Here is a 21,775-nt window from a genome sequence, read left to right as displayed (position 1 = left end):
CCAAAGACAAGGTGGAAGCAGAAAGAGGAGATAAAATGAAGCAAGGAAGCACCAGCTACTGGGACCCTGTCCCTGCTCTCCTTCTCACCAAGATACATTATATTAGCAGGGTGACAACATAGCAAACATGAATATGCATCAGATATTCAGGGGCACGCTGCTGATTTATGGACCTGGCAGCTGCAGCATCAGCCAGCTGCAGCCTAGAGGGATGGGGACAGTGAGCACTGCTGGCAGAGAGGTCCACAGAAGACCTCTAAACCCAGCCCTTCAACAGCCATGAATGAATTCATCACAACCAAGTCTGTAGCCATGCAGAACCAACCAATGCATTGTGTGTGCAATGCTGGGAAACAATCATACAGCCTGACTGAAACAGAAACATCCAAAGGTTACAGTGCAAGATTTTAGTTTGGATCAGCAGAACTTAATAAAGTTAGAGTCCTGAATTACCCAAACCTCACTTCACTGCTTATAGTAAATCTCAGCCACATCAGATTTGTTGATGTGATGCTCATATCCCCTCCCTCTGCACAAGTCTGGAATTAAAAAAAAAATCCAAGCAGTGTTGCTGTGGGGGAGTTAGGTGCATCACTGTCAATCACAGACCTGCTACAAAAAAGACTGAAGATGTGAGGATTGCAGCTCTCCACACTGAAAAGGAAGCCATTTCCCTTTTGGCTCTGGAGCAACAAAGGGATACTGTCCAAGGACTCATCCTGCCTGTCTTGCAAGCATCACAGAATGGACACAGGAGACATGCTCCTTCAACTCTGAGTGGCCTCCAAACAGGTTCATATATTCCAACCCTCAGCAACACATGACTGGCACAGCAGATAAAGGAACAAGGAACTCCACCCTGCAATGAAGAACTCACAACAATTAAGTGACTTCCTGACAGTCACAGAGGAAACTTATGGTAAAGCTGGGGATTTCTGTTCTCCCACATTTAAGCTTTTGTTGTAAAACATGTGCTCATCAGTGGCTGTGGTTGAGTGTGCAGGGCACAGGAGCACAAAGCCTTCTCCACCACCTTCGTCGCAGCCTCCAGCATCTGCTGGCAGACCTGCACAATCAGCAAAAGCCAGGGGGGGTTTCCTTCCAGAGCTTCCTTGGGAGTCCAGAGCAACAACGACAAGCAGGATTTGGGTGGGCTCACAGCCAGCATCTGCAGGCCAAGTAAAGCTGAAAAGAAACCACAGAAATGCAAGACACCAAGCCTGTATCAGATGTGGTTCCTCAACACTGGAGTTCAACAAGCTGATTCACAAATAAGAAAGCCCTTGAGAGCAGAAGAGTCCCTCTGATCATGCCTAAAGGTTAGATGTACCTACATCTTTGTGGAAACCCTCAACTTATCTCCAGTCCCTCGGACAACCCTGGTACAGGCAATGAGTAGATCCATATCTGGCTTTGGTACTGCATTTGACATGGCCATAAAACTCCAAAGGCCCTGCCCAACTGAGGTGTTCCTCTACACAGATCAATAACTGATGGAGCAAAGAGCAACACTGGCCTCAAGTCCTCACTTGCAACAGGCACAACAGAGCGGGCAAACACTCCAGTCACATGAACCAGACTGGCTTGATTGAAAGAGGTACAGATAGGAAGCAAACCATGCCCTGAGCTTCAGGGATGACATCTTGCTGTGGAAAAGAGTGCCAGAAAGTCCATGAAGTGAATAGAAAAAGAGATGCAAGGGAGCCTGGACACAATCCCCTAACTGCAAGCAAAAAGAAGAAAACTAAGTCATTAGACCAAGAATGTCTTCAGTAGATGTTGGCCAGAGACCAACACCTGCATGCAATTGGTACTACCCTGGCAAGCACGTGGTGACCAGACACAGCTGACACTTGTAAGATCCTGTCCTTATCATCAGATTTATCCTGAGAGCACAGAAAGAGACCATGCAAAGCACAACCCAAAGCATCTGAAACATGAGCTGCAGGAGTCACAGCTTGGGAAAAGTAAAACAGGGCAATGTGATCCTGCAGGTGCCCTTCTAAGCTGAAGCATCCTTTTGTCAGGCATGACAATGCAGTCTCCATCACAGATCAACCTCTGCATGGTAAAGTCCTCAGGAAAATCCCATGCAGCAGCAGGAAAAGCTCCTGTGCATTTTCACAAAAGCCAACCAAAAAACACCAACCCAAAAAAACCCCACCAAAACCAAACAAACCCCCCCCCCAAAAAAAACCCAGAAAACAAACAAACAAAACCCCCAAACCAAACAAACAAAGAAAAAAGGGACTTCTGGACTTTGAACTGTATTGCACTGTAATTCCTGAAATGTAACTTCATTAGGGCAGTGTAAGTGATGGTTGGGCATCAATTAGATCACTGGGAATTCTCCAGTGCCCAAAACTTTCTTCTACTCTTTTCAGTGGAAACCATCTCTGGTCCCAGAGCAGGGTCTCATCCTGCCAGATTATCTGAAAAGCAAAAAAAAGGAGGCCCCTACACCAGTTTTCTCTTTGGAAAATGTCTAGCTCTGGTTATCCCTGCTGTCCATACAACACTCAAATCTTCTTAAGCCACTGATTTCCCTAACACCTTTCAGAAATGAGATACCAAAACCATAAACATCACTTGTTTTTACATGCATATATATATGGCTTCCCATCTTCTTTCCTGGTGTCCAGCCATCTCCCCCCAGCCTCTCATGATTTTCTGGTGCTGCTGCTCAAGCACAGCTCTGCAACACCCGGGAAGCACACATTGCAGAGACATTTAGAAACACAGCAGCATTCATTGGATTAATTCTTGGACTTTATGAGGCTCATACAAACAGTTCTGTATTTGACCTGAAAAAAATAACCACAGAAGGCAAACTCAGAACTTCAAAGACAACTTCTCCTGACAGCCCTAAGCCATTATCTGCGTGTAGTATGGACAAGGTGCAAGTGTTTATAGCTTCCCAAAGGAAGGGAGAGGACAGCCCAAGCCAAGGAGTAAGAACCAGACAAGTGAGTCCCACAACTGAGATCTCACCTTGAAGGCTCATTCTAAGGAAAGGGCAAAAAGTAGAGTCCTTGCATGAATGCCACTAAAGCCAAGACAATCGACACTGGTTGAGGATCTCACTTGGTCTATTTTAATTTTCAACCTTAGCCCATTTGGAGCACTTATCCCTCCCTGCATCTTGAGATAGCAGCAAGGCAGACTGACATTACCTTTGAAAGCACAAATACGCCTTTGTTCAGCCAGGGAGGCACACAGAGTGCCTACAGAGCAACTATAAAACTCAGCCATCATAAGGCAGAAGAAGAAAGGAGGTGGCAGAGTTGTTTCCTCCTTCCTGGCGATCTGGCTGCCATGAGGAATTGCATATGGTGCTGGCACAGAGAACTTGCTCCTGGGATCAGCAGCTGAGTGTTTTCCCAGGACCCTCTGCTAAGAGGCTTTCCCATACCACTGGCTCCTAAGCATACGCAGAGGCTCCCTAAGGAGTTTCTGCAACAGGGTGACAAAAATAAATCTGCAGTGTCTGGGTTCATCCAGCCTTGTGTGGGTACAGGCATCTGTTAGACAATGCCTGGGGACCACAGCACAGGAACTCCAGCAGTGAAAATCACACTGATTCACAGTTCTTTGGCTTTGGTTGAACATATAATAAATAAATAAACCAAAATCAGAACCTCCTTTCAGCCCACTGGGAAAAATCCAAGCATCTGCCTTCAATTCCCCAGCGCATAACCATACAACTTTATTATTACAAGTAAAATTATTACTATATTTTCTGTATGCTGTTCTATATGCTGTGTGTGTGAAGATCTGTTACATGGCCTGCATCACTCTGCAAATCCCTGACTGCTGGGAGTATTTCATGCTATAACCCTTTGCCATCAGCCCCCAGCAAATGTGTCCTGACCTTTTATTCAGCTGGTCATCTGTGCCCTCACAAGCACCAGCAAAGTGTGCTTTGAGACAAGACAAAAGAACTGAAGCTCTGATACTTAAGCCATGATCTCTGGAAAGGGGGTTGAAAACTGGACTGAAAAGCTGATGCAACTACCTCTTGGGCTACAGCAAATACCACTAAAAGCAGCTCCAGGCAGGGCTGGGAGGACACAGAGATGGGATGTGCACCAAGAGACCTAAGTTTGCTCATACTGGTGGCTGCATCATCCCTTTTAACACCCTCAGGCTTTTTTTGGTCTGCTGCTATAAATACAGACTGGAGGAGCTAAGAAGGCACTGTTCAAGTAGTGGGAGCCTGGTCTTATGCATGATCTGAGGTTCCTCTCCAATTTTGCTTGCCCACGCCCACAAAATTTGCCCTTTGCTGACCATTCAATATTGCAAGAGTGTTTGAGTAATGCTTAATGTGACAAGGCTGCTAGAATCTTATTTCTTTTCCCAGTGGTTTGGAAAAAGCAAGAAATGGACAGGTGATGTGAACTGGCACTGCCAAAGATTATCCAGTCCAATAAGATCATGTGAACTTCCTGGCTCTTGTCATGACCCCATCTGTCTTGTGGGCTTTGAGCTGGATTAAAGAATTGTGCATAAGCTATGAAAATGATCCCCCTGAGGAAACAGTCACTTGGAACAACTACAGAAAATCTTCACTTTTGGACAAGAACCACTTTCAGAGTTCTGGTGGTTTGAGCTTTGGCTTTTTTTCCTTAAGGGAGGAGAGAACCACAACAGTATCTGCAGTAAGAGGCTCTGCTCTGTGGATCCATATCTCCTCAGATCCTTGGTATGACAAAATTCTCTTTCCTTAGAAGAATAACTTCAGAGCTTAAACTTGAACTCTGAATTTTACACTCTTGCCAATATTGTGAGATCTCAAACATGATCATGTACCTTCAAAGGAGCCTGGCAGAGACAAGCCACCAGTTAGATTTTGAACAGGGGTGATGTGCTTATAAAGCTCCCTCTTCACTTAAGGGTAGTAGAGCTCACCATGTGTTGTTTTTCAGGGCTCCTAAGTAACACACAGCAGTCTCTCACTCTTGTACATCATTCACACCTAGCTAGAAATAAACTGCTGCTTGGTTTCTCCCTTAAAATCCTCTTCTTTTCAGAAAGCAACACCCTGAGGACCATGTGTGTCCCTGCAATGAACCTTCAAGGCCACAGCATGGTATAGTGGATACAGTTCCTACACAGCTTTCATTGTTCCCACACAGGAACTTCAACTGAAAAAATAAATTAATTCATCAAGGGTTTGCAAAAAGCTTGTTCTAAAAATGGAAAAATCCTACAGAAAACCTCCATCTCACAGGCCAAACCAGCCAACTTCAACCTGAAGCACCACTCAAGCAAAAAGACAAGCTGCAGTGTTTTGTAATGTGAGCATATTAACACAAGATAATTCCTATTCCAACTGCAAAGAAAAAATAGATCTCAGAAGACTGAAAGCTTGTCAACTTAGCCTCACAATCCATCCTTAAAAACAGTAGAGCTTGTCTTGCTCCTAATCGACTGCCTCCATCAAAGGCTGATTAGGCTCTAGGATTTTCCATTACTGCCTTTCACCTGTAGACTTAAGATTAGGACAGAGAGGTTGAAGACCTGCATTGAAGGAAAATATATTGTAGGTTAATATTTCTTGCCCAAATGGAGAGCTTCCATAAAGAAACTGTTCCAAGTGGTGGTTGCCATTCCACAGGCTTCATTTTCCCTCACTTCCTCAGTTTTCATCAAACTCAGGACATACTATGTCAACTCCAACAGGAAATCTGATTAAAGCTAACAGTCAAAACCCTAATCAGATATAAAAGTTTGTGTAGTTGGCCTTTTTTTCCTCCTTTTAAGTGGCTGCATGGTCACAAGACAACACCAGTGTGACTGACAAGGTCATTGTGAAACACACAGCCAACAGCCCAGGCTGAGTTTTATATGGTGACTATTCCTCCATACCACTTTAAGCTAGTGTTTTATTCTTTACTCTACAGCCTCAAAAGGAATTGTTACTTTTGCAGAGCACAAAAAGAATGCAAGTTCTGAGAGTATTCTGAAAAACACAATGAACACGGATTTCATGAAGTTCACTCAAAGGTTTTCCACTATACCTAAACATGAAGTGTGCTCTCTAGGTCTAAACTAGATATCTTCTTTTAAACCCATGGAGGCAATTTGCCCTCTAAAGTAGCCACTTTTCATCCAGTAGCTCAGCAGAGAACACACAAGATATCTCATGAGCTGTGTGGGTGCCTCACAGAGCCGTGACAAGCACACTTCATACAGCCCTCTTAAGATAAGGCTGCCATAGCTAAACGAGGCAGAGAAAAGGTATTTACTTGAAGCAGGTTCTCATTCCTTTGACAACATCCCATGGTGTGAACTTTGCTGCTCTTGCATGGTCTGGAGCAAGGCAAGGACTCGCCTCTCCCAGCCACCACCAAGTGAGTGTGGGAATACAGTGGGAAAGAAGGATTCTGCCAGTGGGCTGGGCTGGCATCCCCTGCAGCCACACCAGGCTGGCAGGCTGGGCACCCACAGCACCACGTGTTGTCTGTGCCCAACTTGCAGCAGCTGCAGCACCAGCGGACAAAAGCTCCCACAGCCTCTCCAAAGCTGAATTTGCAGCAACACGTCGCTCCTTAAGGAAAAAACCACAACATGCTCTTTTCAAAGTAGCCAGCTGGTGAAGAACAACAACACAGAAAGAGGAAAAAAAAACACAAACCACTTAGCACCACTTCCCTTTATTTCTCTCACACGGAGTTGAGAAGCTTATATTAATTGCAAAGCATGAGAATCTGAACAAACACCCTCCTTGGGCAACCAGGGCCAACCCCAGGAAAATATTTGCATCTGTGGGATGTGCAAGTTGTGCGACCAGCAAAATATCAAGACAGATAAGGCAGGGACCTTTTCTTAGGATCTACAGAAACTTCCAACTCTGTATTGCTGACTTAGGCTAAGACAAGCTACTTTAGTTTTCTCTCCCTTGCTCTAGCCTTCACAGGGGAAATACCAGCCAATTTCACATCCAGTCTGAAGCCACTAGACAGTATTTGCAGAGCTGAATCAGAAACCAAAGCAGCCTTTGGTGGACTACCAGAGGGAAATGAGTTTCCTGAGATGGGAGTTCTCTTCCCACCCTTAAAGTAAAATCTTAAGGAAGTTCATGGTGCAATCAGGTTTGGTCTACCATGGACACAAAAGGCAATTTGATGGTATTACACAATTTCTCATGCCCACAGCTTGATATGGCCTTGTCTGCCTAGATTTAATTACATGTGTATGTTATTAGGGAGTCAGGAAAATTAGTTAAAAGGTCATATAGTTACAAAACCTTTGTGAAAGGGATGGACAAATCCTGGTTTCTCCCACCAGCTTTCAAAGACTTGCATGTGCACCTGTTCAACCAGGAGAGCAAACAGCAGAGTGACACTGCTGCAAATTTTCCAGAGACCTATAAAACATCTCCTGTTGACAAGGCAACCAGCATGCTGTCAGTGGCAAAAATTACCAAGTAAAAAGTTCTGTTTTGTCACGGTACATCCAGCCAGCAGCAGGATGCTGCCAGCAGAAGGCCGGCCCTAAGCACGTACCTAGGAACGCACAGGAGATGCAGGACCCGATGCTGTGCCAGGTGCCTCCCTGTTGGGACACTCTTCAAACACTGCTGGCTGTTTACTGTACCAAAGGTCAGAGGGAAAGGACAGCAAGGAAAGTATCAGAGAAAAAACATATGGTAACTGCAAGCCCTGATATGCCTTCCTTACTGAATTAAAAATCTCCTGTGAGTTTTCATACTTGCACCCTCTGTTTCCTAGAAGCATGAGATGAAAAGTACCAAAGTTTGTGGTGGACACATGTAGCCAGGAAAGACAGCAGGGAAAGATCAAATGCATTGTTAAGTGAGGAAAATACACCATATAATGGAAATTGAGGTATTTTTTTGCCTTTTTCTGTAGCACAGTATGTGTTTCCCACCTAGGACCAGTCAGAGATTTCACCCCAACAGACTTCCCACTGTTGAACAGTTTGAAGTGACTGCAGTGCACACACCAGACAGACTTGCCAGAGCACCATTTAATGGGTGTCTGAAGTGATGGGAATTATAGCATGAGTGTCAACAACAAACAAAACTGGGGTATAAAACTGACTCTTTCTTCAGGGTTATAGCACTGAATCATGCTGACAACATAGGCATGAGATGGAGGGAAAAGACTGGCATGGCACCACCCCCTACTGAGCAGGCTTGCAACCAGCTGTTGGCACAGGGACTCAGAGGCTGAGTTCAAGCTCTGTGGGCTCCTGCTGCAGACAGGTTTCTCACTCCCAAAACACCCAGTATACTGCATTTGTGCCACTGGGCTAATTCTTCCCCAGCAAAAGGCATGATGGAACAAGTGCTCCAAATCAAAGGGGAAACGCAGCCAGTCAAGAAATCCTCCCCAGGCTATGAGGCTTTATTCCTTTCAGTTGGCTCAACTTCATTTTTGTAGTTCCTTCAAGAACAGCTCTAGGTCTCCTTCAACCTGCAGACCATGCAGGGGTCTTTAGAGAAACCATAAAGGTTCAGGTGAAATAGGATACAATCTACAGAAACTTGCTCCATCATCCTCAAAGCCACAATATGGCATGTAGCAGTGCTTCAGTGCTAGGAAAATTACTCTTTTTCCCCTAACAGAAAGAGTTTTACCCAGCAATCCTAGAACACCCAGATGTGCAACCTGTTTTGAGGCACTGGAGGGCTCCTGCTGCTATCACCTGTTGGTTTGCAATCTGAAGTCCCCGTGCCATTGTTTCAGCTCTAGGTACAGAGGTCTTGTGACTTCTCCCACTCCAACACAATACCTGTGTGGGCACATGCAGGAGGTCAGGAGCCCCTGAGAAGTACCTGAGTAATCCCTGACCGATGTTAGCAGCTACTTGGCCACAGTATGAAAGGATGAGCAAGGACAAAACTGTTCCATTCATACCTACACTTTCTGCCTTCACTTGATTAAAATATCCCTTGGTCCAGAGCTGGGAGAGGACTGGAGCTCTGTCCTAGGAGCACTTCTGAGAGGTGTTTAACTCAGTCTTCCAGTTGCTGTGTGGATGGCATCCCTCTCCTCCACTCTTGGCCAGCAAGGAATTAAAGTGAAGGGTAGCTTCTTGACCAAAGGAAGATGAACATCCTTACCAGATCAGAGAGCCAAAGACAGACCACATTCAACAGTCTTGCCTCCTTTGTGTGCTACTCCAGCATGCTCAGTGCAGCTAGACAAGGTGGGGGTCATCTCACCTACAGCACAGATATGTCCACAGGAGCCCATCACCAGAGCCTCTCTACCCTCAATGAGCAGAGACAGGCACAGTCTGTCTGATCTGTTTCAGGTATCCACCTGCATTACGATGAGGTGGAAGTGCTCAATTCCTCTGCTGCCTGTATAGGGGGACTGAGGGGCTGGGATGTTAGATGCCAACATCTGGAAAGGGGAATTGCACCCTGATGTTCCCCATCTTGCACATGACGGGGAAGCTTTTCAGAGAGAGAGTATCTCACCCTGCACCTAACACAAAAGCACTTCAGTCCCTAAGGCCTGAGGGTTACACTACACTTCAAGTGGGAGATGAGAGGCCCAAGCCCTTAAGTGTTTACCATCAAAAAAACTTCACAACACCTTCCCTGTAATGATGTTCCAAGTGGATCCAAATAATTTTTGGGGATGGCTGAAGAGAAGGCAGAGCTGAGGTCTCAGCCTGCCTCAGTGTTAGCAGGTGAAGAAAGGAGAACATCCCAGGCACCAAACACTTTGTGCTGCGAGAACCCAGAGAGCCTGCAAGGCTCACTTTGTGCCCATCAAGAGATGCACATGACAGGCAGGGAAGGATGAACACATGCAGCAGGGCTAGGTCAAGGACAAGGACATGGGAGAGGACTGCAATTTCTTCTAGCAGAGAGACTTGGGATTTACAGGCCAGCCTTGAGGACTCTTCTCCTTTTCATGACTTCTGATATACAATCCTTTGAGGCAGGCAACACAGGAGCTTGATGCAGACAACTGCAAAATAATGAGTCCAGGGGAAGGAAGTCAAAGCAGATGGTGCACACTAAATGGAGCTGTCATGCTGCTGGGCTGGCCAGGGGAGAGATGGAGGAGGTATTCTGAGATCTGTGAAGCCATCAGCCCTCGTGCTACAGAAAACAACAAAATGAAGCTCAGACAGGGATTGTAGGCAGAATAACTTCCCTGATAACATGATGCATGGGGGATAAGTTACTACAAAGGGCCCTCAAATCAAATGGGGGAAAAAAAGCAAGCATGGAAGAGACTGCACAACATTCACCCACAGTGGGACTGAAGGGTTCAGAAGAAAATGAGAAGTTTAATTCAGCTCCCTGAAAGTGTGACTTACTGTTGGCAAAGCTTTTTCATTTACCCCAGGATTCAGTTGTCACCAAGCTCACAGGCTCCTACTTCAGATTTAAACATTATCTCTTTGCATTCTAATCCCAACAGCATTTGCTCCCTATGCCCCAGGAGAGCAAGCCATGCTGAGAAAGTGTGACTGCTGATTGTCCACCTCTTTGCAGCAGCTGCCAGTCACATCCCAGTTCCACAACACAACCCATTTGATTATTTTGATCTGTTCAGGTGGTAGCGTTCTTTCTCCTCCTCCGGGATTTCTTCTGTAATTGCTCTAAGCTGCAAATTGAATAAACTAATTCCAGGCACAGAGACTTTGAAACAAAGGAGATGAAAACCTGAACTGACCTGAGAGATGCTGCACTGCCCCTCAGCCCAGCCACTGCAGTCAATAAGGTTCAACCACCTTCAGTTGAACCTGAACAAGACCTCACAACCCTGTTGCAATGCAATTGCAGGGCTTGCCAAAAAAAGCATGTACTTAGTAGCATGCTCTGAGAAAGCCCAGCCCTCTCCTAGGCACTCAGCTTCCCACCTCTTTACAAGGAGCACACTTCAGATAAGCAACTCTATACATGTTTTTTTTTAAACTGTACATCTTCCACTAAAACTAAGGAAGGTTTTCCTTAGCCTTCTCAAGAGCACCCTTTTTCTCCCTTTCCAAGGCGATTGCCTTGTTTTTTTCTTTAAAACAGTAGAAATTTCAAGCCAGCTTTCACAGCTCAGTTTGCATCCAGGGATTGGTGACTACAAAATCCAACTAGCTGCCCCAGGCCTGTACAAACCCCCAGCCAGGGACCTGTACCTTATGGGCTGTAATCCTCCCCCATTTCATCTCTAAAGCTCGCTAGTACCAGAGGCTCTTCCACAGAGAATCACCACAAAAACCTCCCTTGTTGCCACAGCAAGGACTCAGCAACAACTGCCCTGTTTAGAATATTTGAACAGACTACAGCCCCATTAGAATCAAAGGAGGAAGACAAACCTAAATCCCAGGAATTACACCTCTACATGGGCAGTTTCATCTCAGGAGCTTCCCTTTGCTCACCTCCTATCCTGAACAGGTTTATCATCCACTCCATGGCTGCTCTGAATTACCCCAGAGGTGTGCATATTTCAGCAACAAATTAAAATGTCATGATACATTCCTTTCTACACCGTTTTTTAAAACACATGAGCCCTGGCTGCCAGAGATTTGTTTTGGAAAGATTAGATTAGGTGCCTCAGAAACTGCTTTGTAAGAAAAAGTAAAGAGTTTTTGCTTCTTGAAGAAACCCACCCTTTTATTTTTTACCCCCTGGGAAGTTTGTTTTATTTTTTAACCTCAAAAATTTGGGCAATTAACGACACCTTGTTTTTTAAATCTTTCCACAAAAAGTGCCTTGGTGCAGATGACCAATAGGGAGATTGCTCATTTTGCAATCATCTGCCACCAACACAAATTAAGATCCTAAAGCCCTCTGATTTTTAAAACAATCCCCATCCAGGAGCCTCCAGCATTTCTATTCAATTGACCAAATCTTCTTACTGTTTTACCAGGGGATATCTATCCATTTCTTGGACACAAGCCCCACTTTCAGCCTGGAAGACTGACATGCAAAGGACTGCCATCCCAGCCCCCCACTCACATCACTTCTAAGATCAGACACCTAAAATATTAAAATAACAGTCAAGACAGCCTTGGTTGTAATGATAAAAGGAAATAAACCCCCACCTTCTCAGGGTTCATTGCGATAAGAAAACACTTCTCTCATCAGAAAATCAGCTTAGCAACATGTCAATAGCTGGATGCTGAATCTTTTGACACTCACCAGTTACCAAAGGAAATGGGAAGCTGACCTTGCAGTCAAAGTGCCAGACTAGGACAACAATTTCTGTTCTCAGCTCTGCTCTGGGCTCCTCCTGTTAATGTGAATCTTCATTCCCCAGTTCCCAGCTGTAAAACAAGGGGTTGTAATAATGTGTCTCCTCTCCCTGCCCCAGCTATAGGCACTGGTAGATGCTTGGCAATTTTTCATTTTCTAGCAGAGACGAGGGGCGGCCAGGCCTGGGCACTTCACAGATTGGAAAAGGGTGGCTGCTTGAGATGTACCCCAGAGAGGAACAGCAGAGGTCTAAACTGGTGTCGACTGAACACAGACTAATGTGTTCATCCTAGAAGGAATGTGAAGCAGAGGACATCTTGTCCAGCCCCCAATAATGAGGTGCAGTTATTGTGGGGTCAGATGATTACAATTTGGTCATGAATCAGAGACTTCCACCCTCATCCATCTACCTCTCTGCTCTGCCACAGACCTGGTGAGACCCTGCACATGTCCCTATGCCTTTGAGCCACATCAGTACACAGCCTCCTCATTTCTGTGGAAAAGCAGGGGCTGAAGCACTTTTCCAGGTCTAGATCTCACTCTCACACCTCTGTTTTCTACCTCCACCATGGTCATGGTAGTAATTTCTTTCCAGTGGATATGTTTTGAGAATCAGTACCTTGATATTTGGAAATTATAGGGACCACCAGAATAGCTGCAGAGCCATCAGCTGCAACTGAGTAGCGCAGAATGGAGGAGATGCAGCTGTGCTCTTTAGAGGAGAGAGAGCAGATCTGACTCTCTTAGACTTCAGTACAGCCACCACACACCCCAGGAGAACGATGAGGCAGAAAGTGAGGCAAGGATTTGTGTGCACCCCCTCATCCATCAGCAGCTGCGCTGACTGCCAGATGGGAGGAGACACCACCAACCAGCACAGCGATGTCCTCCCCCTGCCTAGCCCCAGCACTGATCCTCGCCCTGCCTCCCACATCAGTGGAGCAAGAAGCCGGCACATGCTCGTCAAAGCAGGTCAGGGAGCAGACCACTCGCCCAAGGCTGCCTGTGTGGAAAGTGGGACAAGCCCTCCAGAAAAAACCGACTGGCCTCTTACAATAGCATGCAAATCAGGAAAAGGCCGGGAGATACAAGACTGGGAGAAACCTTGCATGACCAAGGTTATATTGTAAGGTTATGTATTCATCCTCTGCACACAAGGGGGGAAGCAAGGGCTTACATGCACACACCAGGCAGGAGGTACCTCCTGCTTTCACCAGCATTTACTAGGTTTGCATTCTACAAAGCAGAGTTGTGCTGTTCACAGCAGAGTCCAGCAGAGTGGGTCCAAAAAAAGAACCATTGCATCTACAGACAGAGCTCCAAGGGGAGACAATGAAAAAAAATAATAACAGAATTAGCATACACACATGCCAGGATCAGTCCCAAACAAGAAACAGTCACGTTTTATTTACTTAACATAATCAATTACTGTTTTATCTATTTATCATATCAACTAAAGCCTGATTTCTCAAGCCCAGCCTTTTCCTGGAGAAGGAATTCCAGTCCCTCACATATCATTAAGCCCCTGACATCCAATGCAAAGCCATCAGCAGGGAAGGAGCATGGCTGCTACAATCACTACAGAAACAGAGGACCTAGTGCCACACCAAAAATACTGCTCTGGCTCCTGAAGTGGCTATCTGGGGTGGGATGGAATCCATCATTTGAAGGCTCCAAATTTATACATTCAAGCTTATTCTATACACATGGTTTGAAGCAGGCTGAATAGAGCTGGATGTAAGCCACAGAATCGCTGAAGATAGCACAGTGTCAGAGCGCTCAACGTGATCCTGGAGCAGGCCGACACGGTGGCTGCCTGTTACCCCAAATATCTGCTGATGAACAAAGCTCACTTCTCAGCAAGCCTCTAAACAAGATCCCAGCTTGCCTCAGGCACAAGCACTTGCTGGCCACTCTTTGGAGATTTTTCACTGCTTTGCCTTTCTCAGGGTATATGGCCCCATGCACTTCCACTTCCAGCCAGCCATGGTTCAGCCCTGACCAGCACGAGAGGCAGTGCACAGTCTGCAAAGCAGCAGACTCCACAATGCTTTTTCCACTGATCTCCTCCCTGCTTCTCTCTGCAGAGCCTCACCCAGACAGAACAGGGCAGCCTGGAGCAGCCCCGCTGTGCACACCTGCATCCCTCATTTCACTCCTACTCCTTGGCTTTTTAGATCTTGCTCCTCTTCTCCCAGTAAGAGCGTGACATCCTCTTCATTTCACAGGCCACAGCTTCTCCTTCACGTCTGCTGTTCTTTCAAGGATGCTAAACAGCAGAAGACATACAGGCATCTTCCCAGAGACATTGCAGCAATGTCTCTTTTTTGTATTCGTCAAGTTATTGCTCCCACACACACACATTTAAACTCAGCTCCACCAGCTCTCGAATTTAACTTGCATACGAGCAGTCTGATCTATAATGGATTTAGCTAAGCAAAAGGAAAAATCCTCTTCAAGTTTGGCCCACAGCACAGCACTATACAAGCACCTGGGCTGCCACTGCCTCTGCATTATCAGAGCGCCTCACCCAGGGCATCCTACCCCTTCAGCAGACAGGCTGGGTATTGGCTGGTTATCTGCTAGGTCAGTATCCCTCCTAAAGAAAAGTTCAGTGAAATAAGCAACCAGCTTAGCCAAGGCCAGATGGGGAGTCAGGACTCCCCAGTTCACAACCCTCTGGCTTTAACCACAAAGTCATCTTTCAGCAAAGATTAGCTGTTCCAAGAGCCCACATTGCTGTCAGATGGGCACCACAGGCAGGTCATGCATTAAGACAGTAGGCATGGAAAGACTATTCTCTCTGTAGGCATTCAGGTCAGGTAGCACCACACAGACGAAGCTATAAAACCATACCCCACTGGCGAGAAATTGATAACGGGGTTTTGGTTTTACTGAGCTGGTCATTAAACAGTGCTGGTCCCACATTACAGAGAAATAGCTAGAAACACACAGAATAAACCAGATCATCCTGAAGTATTTACCTCTGGATATCTGTAATTATAAACCAAACATCACCAGCTTCTCTCTCTCCCTGCAGTAAATAATTAACTGCAAAAGAATATTCCTCTTGGCGCCATCCTCCCCAATCAATTCTGCTTTGCAACAGTGTGCTGCCTGGATTGCCCTCTGTGTCAGTGCACCCGAGCGTTCCCCAAACCCCCTCAGAAGACAGAGGAGAGGTGGAACTGTTCACTTCAGTACAGCACAGACCTTTCCTTCAGGGTACAAGGGGCCATCGTGGCATAACTCCCAGTACTTCAAGCAGTCAGCTATGACATACACAGCTTAGCTCATGCACTGCTGCAACATCACTGCAACCATCAGCAGAGGCGAATCACGCACTCTGAGCGCTCCCATCACACCCTTCTGGACTGCCTGAGCTTTATTGCCAAGGCAGAGCAAATTCCCTCCCCTGAAAGACAAGGTTTTCTATTCCTTTCATTGTTTTTGAATTATCCTCCCCATCCCTAGATCTCATTCAGGGGTAAAAACCGAAACAACCAAAGTCTTCTTTATAATAGAAATGTCATTTCTTAAGAGACTTTCATTTTTGTATACTAGATCAAAGTTGAATATTGTGACTGCTCAGTCATGCACTATAACCTGCACAATGACCTGTTTACCTCTTGCCACCTACCCTCATCAACCTGAATTTCATACAGACTCTGCAAGTAATAGGTAAACCAGAAAAGGTCCAAGCACCCATTCCTTTTGCCCTACTGAAAGGCACCTCCTGCCTGTAAACCCAGGGGGGAGGTAGGATGATGCCAGGAGGAAAGGCAAACTGCCTGGCAGGAAGGCTGGGTTTGGTCGGACGGCAGATGGAAGCAGGTTGCATACAGATACACAACCGGGGAACAACACAAGGGCTGCCATTTGATCCTGGTTGCTTTCTTAAGATACAAAGTCAAATTCACTTTTGAAAGAGGCATAAGGAGAACACAAGCAAAAATGACAGCTGGGGAAAACCTCCAGAACTGCAAGAACACCCTTCCTGCAACAGCCAGAAAACGTGGGGAGAGGCAGAGAAGCATTACCACCAAGCAAACATCTTCATACTCAGACACAGTCTGGGTTCAGTTTTATGTTTTTATGGGTTTAAAGACATACCAGATTTAGATGAGCTGACTGTGAAGTGCTCCATAAAAAACTCCACCAGGAAGGTAGAGAAAAAGAAGGAAAAAGGCTAATTTAGACTCAAAAAGCATGGAAAGAGAGCTTCAAGAAAGAGACAGAAGAAACAATGGAAGGAAAACCATGACACAAAAGAAATAAATGAAACAGATACCAGGGACAGTTCAGGAAAAGATCAACCATGCAAAAATGGAATGAAAACTGGAAGAGAAAGATAAGAGAACAAGGAACATGCCATGACAGATCAGCTGAACAGCAGTTGACAAATAGATCATTAATTTCATCTCATCTGTATTTGTCAAATAATTTGTTTGATTAAGACTATTTTGTGGTCTTCAGTCAGGTATAGAGCTGATCAAATATTATGTCATTAATGTTATTAGATTATTACAAGTAAAATTCAAATACATTCAACATTTTTATCTGCTGCTCAATAAGTTCTGGTTCTAAGTTTACAGTTCAAAAATGTTGAAATAGAAAGCTGGGGATAAATTACAATTAAAGATTACTTGAAGCACAACCATTTGGCTTTTCCTAGACTGACAAAAATACAGTATACTGTATAACTCATCTTGAGAGACAGAAGAGAATCACCACCCTCCCACAAGGAATCCCTCTCTATAGGCAGTACTTTTTGTCTTGACTTTATTTTGTTGAATGTTTTCCCCAGCTTTTCTACTCCATAAAGGTTTTTCACCTCAAGAAAATCTGGTGAGCTCCAAGGGCAGCCTAATAGAAAGGTAAATTTGGGGTGCACTGGTAGCAGGAGGGAAGGCAGTGGGAGCCATATCCAGCCTGGAAGCAAATGCTTATGTTTGAGCTGATCTTTTCTCCTCTTAAATGGAAGTCAGGTGAAAGATGAACAAGGATGTCTCAGGATCTGTACTCTCACAGGGAAAAGTCTCCCACATTATCAGCAGCCTTTTTCAAACCTCCCTGGGAGAACCAGGGGGAAAAAAAGGTCACTTGGCATTTTTTCAGCCTGTTTTTATCTCCCTCCCCCAAGACAATAGCAAAGTCCCCTTGAGAATTGTCAGACCATGGGGTGAAAGCCATCAAAGGCAGGGCATCTCCACACACGTGGTGGCAGGGCTGCCAGGGAGCCCTGGGGAGCAGAACCAGGCTCAGGAGGAAACCGTGGCCATGGCTTTCTAGGCTGACATCAGAGGAACACGAGGCTACTCCCATTGCTGTTCTACCTTCACCACTGAATCAAACTCACCACAGGAGAGAACCACAACAAGGGCAACTCCCTAGGGCTGGAAAAGTGTCCCTCAGGTCATAAGTCCTGTTTAAATATCTCAGCAATATCCCAAACTGAGATAATTATTGCTAATTACAAGATCATTTTAATGAAAACACGAAGGGTATTACCACGCATACTTCATCTCTTTTTAATTAAAAGAAGTAAGAGGTTCGCTGAGATAAAAAAACGACATGCTGACAGCTCCCACCCAAAAGCAGACTTTTCTGCAGTGATAACACCCATCAGCTTCCAGACCCACCGAGAAGACTGAACAGCAAAATCAATCAGCATCAGCCTCCCCAGTGCTGAAATGAAACAGTTGGCACATTATTAATCACACAGGAAAGACATTTTATGAGGAGAAGGAAAGGACCAGACAAACAGAGGGGTGATACACATGGATTCAGACATGGCTGTCTTAAAAACACTTGGAGAAATCACACAAATCACCAGCTGTAGAATTAAAATACTTCAGAGCCGTGAAGGATGAACATATCAGCAATTCTGACTACAGCAACTCTTTAGCTGAGAACACACCAAACCTCATGTGTTTTCCTCCATTCAAAACCAGTTCCTGCTCCAAGCTGCACATCCTACCCATGCCAACCAGACTGAAGTACATCTTGACACAGCCTCACCAGGAGTTTGTACCCCTTCTGCATTTCAAAGACCTACCCAGAAGCAACTTGCACATCACAGGCTACAACAGATATGACCATCCAACTTAGGACACTGGAATATCAATGGCTTAACTTGCCATGCAATGGCTTAACAAGCCATCCCTGCTGCACAGTCCTGCTTCCAGCTGTCCTAAGCATTTCTCCAGCAGCTCCAGAGTTCACCAGTCCACTCTGACTTCTCATCACCTCTTTTGTCTCCAGGCTCTCTCCACTGCTTGAGGTAATTTTTAAACACATTCCCACTCGGGACCTGTATGGGCCAAGCGAGCTATCAGATGCACCTTCACTTGGGGTGAAGATGCTGCAGCCGCGGACACCGCGACACCCTTTGCAGGGCAGCAGGGCGCAGGAAGCCTCGGCACGCCGCAGAGCCCCGGCGGCGAGCGTCCCTAGGAGGGAGGGAGGGAAAGGAGGGAGGTGTCACCAGCTCCGCAGAGCCGCATGCTCGCAGAACGGGGGACCTCGCTCCCTTGCTCGCAGCTGCACACAAATACCTGCGCCTCCGCCACCTGCCTGCCCCCTCCGCGCCTCGCCCCGGGCCTGGCACCGCCATGGTGCTGGCCTCTCCCGGGGGGTGTCAGAGCCCAGCAGGTACCTGCTTTGGCAAACAGTGGGGAGTCTGGGGCTCGCCCTTTGAAGCATCACAGGAGCAGTGTGAGGGATGCAAGGGGATGAGGGAAGACGGGTGCAGTGGGCTGCAAACTGGGGGCGCGAAGAAGAGGAGGGGAACACGGCTGCAGCTAAGGGACACGGAAGGGAGCGGGACGGCAAGGGAGGGAAGGAAAAAGGGCTGCAGCTTGGGAGGAGAAGAGGAGGAGTGCACAGTGGGTGCAGAAGGAGGGCAGGGGCTGGAGGGCAGAGAGCAGGGAGGGGAAAGGGGGTACAGAAGCTGCCGCTCGGTGGTACCCCACCACCCTCCCACGCCGGCGGCCTGCCGGGGCTCGGGTCGGCAGGCAGCGCCCAGGCAGCAGAGTCATGGCGCGGCCAGGCGAGCAGGTGGGTGGCCGCCACCGCCCCCAGCACCCCGGGCCCCGCCGCCGCCCACCGGGCCGAGGGGCCGTCCCTTTTCACCGCCACCCCGGGCACGGCGGGGACAGCCGGAGCACGGTGGGAGTACGAACTTGGCGGCGATGGCGCGGGGGGGGGGGGGGGGGGGGGGAACAGCCCCGCTAACAGGTGGCGGTGGCGGCGCTGCCGACCCGTCCCCGCTGAGCCGGTGGGCGCTGCCCCTGCGCGACGGCGCGTCCCACCCACCGCGACCCGCGCCATCCCGCTCCCGGCGGTCACTCACCGGCTCGCCCACCCCGCCGGGCGGGATGCGCGTCCTGGAGAGCGGAGCACGGAAGTTCAAAGCCGGGTAACAGTATTCGCTTTTGCCCTTCCAATGTAGGAAAAACCAAACTAGACGAGGCGTCCCCCCAGGCGGGTGAAACCCCGCTCCGCTCCTCCCCGCCGGGGGCTTCAGCCGCGCGTCGGCCCTGCGGCGAGGGGAAGTTTCCACCGCGGTGGTGGAGGCGCCCCCGGCGTGCCGCGCCCGCCCCGCATTGGCACGGGGCGCCGGGGCGCTGTGCCGCCGCCGCGCCCGGACAATGTGCGTGCGGGGAGAGCGGGAGCGGAGCGGGAGCGCGCCCCGCCGGCGGCCGCGGCACACGCCCAGCCCGCGCCCCGCCCTCCCGCCGCTCGGCGCCCGCCCGCCGGCCCTGATTGGCGGCCCCCGCCGCCTCCGCCCTCCGGGTGGGCCGCGCCGCTTGTCAGTCACCGCCGCCGCCCGCCCGCCGCGGCCCGGCCGCGGGGCGGTCCCTGGGGCGGCGGCGGCGGCGGCTGCCGGGGGGGGGGCCGGGCGCTGCCTCGCCCCGGCGGGTGACCCCTGCTGCCTCCGCTCTCCGGGAGCCGCCGGGATCGCGTCCGTTTCCCCGCCGGGACTCGTCTGCGCTCCCCGACCCGCGGCCGCCCCTCCGCAGGAGCGCCCCGCACCCGAGGGGAGGGGAAGGCCTGGCGGCCGCCGCTCCCGCAGCCCGCCCTTCCCCGCGGGACTGCCCGGGGCTGCGCTGCCTTTGTCAGCGCCCCACGGAGGCGTTCTGGGGAGGACGACCGGAGCCCCCTGAAATGTAGCGTTGATTGCCGGTCACGGTCCTGCCTGATAACGCGATGCGCTAAACTCGGCTCACAGGGTGCATTCATCTGGCCCCTGGAAATGCCTAGAAAAATAGATGACTCCAAATTATTCAAGTGCAATTAAGGCCACAAAGGAAAGACGCCTGAATTGGCTCTGTTTAAGGCAGATGGGGTTCAGTTAGGCTTAGCAGCAGAGATATGCACGCTCTGAGCAGAATTATTGCAATTTCAGATGAAGGTCCAAGCATGTCGAAAGGCTGTCGTCTGATCCTATTTGTGTGCCACAAAGAGCACCACTGGAGCAGAGCTAGTAAATATTGAGGTACTCAAGCTTCATGTCCTGAAATTGGGTCTGTCAATGCAGTGCGTCCCATTCTGTCACAGTACACCAGATGTTTTCTACTCTGGGCACTCTGATTCCCCTATTACTATTTGGAAACTGGATAGAGTGGATTGCATAGTCACTGTATTTTCCAGCAGCTTGCAGAAGTAATCAAGCTTTGATGCAGAATATGATGCCAAATAAAGTACGCACCCCTGGTACTGGAAAAGCACTGTTCTCTCTGACATATGTTTCAAGCACACTTTCACAATTTATTGTTTCCATAAGAAAAGTATCTAGTAATCTGAAAATCTATCGAAAAACCATTGTTCTAGATCCTATGCTTGACACATAATAAAAAGAAAGCTCATGCCCTGCAGAGTTTGTATCAAGAGCAGATTAAACACGTTCTAAGGATACCCATAGAGAGAGTTGTGCAGGTTTTCTCAGGTCTCACAAACGTGTTGCACCAGCACAAACAAACCTGCTGGAGCACTTTTCCAAAAACCAGCACGCAAACAGACAGGTCCAAACAAAAAGGCTGAAGCTTTTAACATACCTCGAAACTCTTCCCTTGCTTCTAACAAGCCCTCCTGACTCTGAGTGAGCTCTGGGTTGTGCGGGGAGGCGAGGGCCGCAGCCGAGGGAGAGCCAGCATCGCTGCCGAGCGAGCCGAGGGCAGAGCGGCGCACACACACACGCACAAAGGTGAGCGGCTGCTCCGCAGGCCGCCACACGCACGCACCGTGCGCCGCCTCTCCGGGCTACCTGTCTCGTCTTGTTGTAGCCGTGTCTAACGAGCTGCCAGGGTACTGGAGCATGCAGGAGCCTCGCTTTTTGAAGCACCCTGAAAACACGCTTCTCTTTTTTGGTACCTGGGTGGCCCAGAAGAACTTGTCAGGAAGCGCCAAATTGGTAGTAAAATAGGCACAGCTATGGGGGAACCTCAGTTTCATGCTTCCTGGGCTTCTCAGTGACCTACAAGAACCAAGAAACACCAGAGGAGGAGACTGAAACTGCCTCTCTCTTGCTCATTCTTCAGTGCCAGATCACATCAGGCTGTAAGATACCTGAGGACTATTTGTTTG

At 48.2% G+C, this 21,775-nt stretch overlaps 1 protein-coding gene across 1 annotated transcript in view; it reads right to left on the bottom strand.

Annotated features, from left to right (window-relative positions):
- The window catches only part of HRAS (HRas proto-oncogene, GTPase), a 38,903-nt gene extending 19,018 nt beyond the window's left edge, over positions 1–19,885 (bottom strand). Inside the window, exon 1 of the mRNA XM_058806670.1 lies at positions 19,542–19,885. The gene's annotated coding sequence lies outside the window, so the exon portion shown is untranslated. The remainder of the gene's footprint in view (positions 1–19,541) is intronic.
- Positions 19,886–21,775: the final 1,890 nt, after the last annotated feature.

Source organism: Ammospiza caudacuta, chromosome 6 (assembly GCF_027887145.1).
Source record: "Ammospiza caudacuta isolate bAmmCau1 chromosome 6, bAmmCau1.pri, whole genome shotgun sequence".
Lineage (NCBI taxonomy): Eukaryota > Metazoa > Chordata > Aves > Passeriformes > Passerellidae > Ammospiza > Ammospiza caudacuta.
Note: the sequence above shows the minus strand (reverse complement) of the source record. Positions and strands in the feature narration are given on the sequence as shown.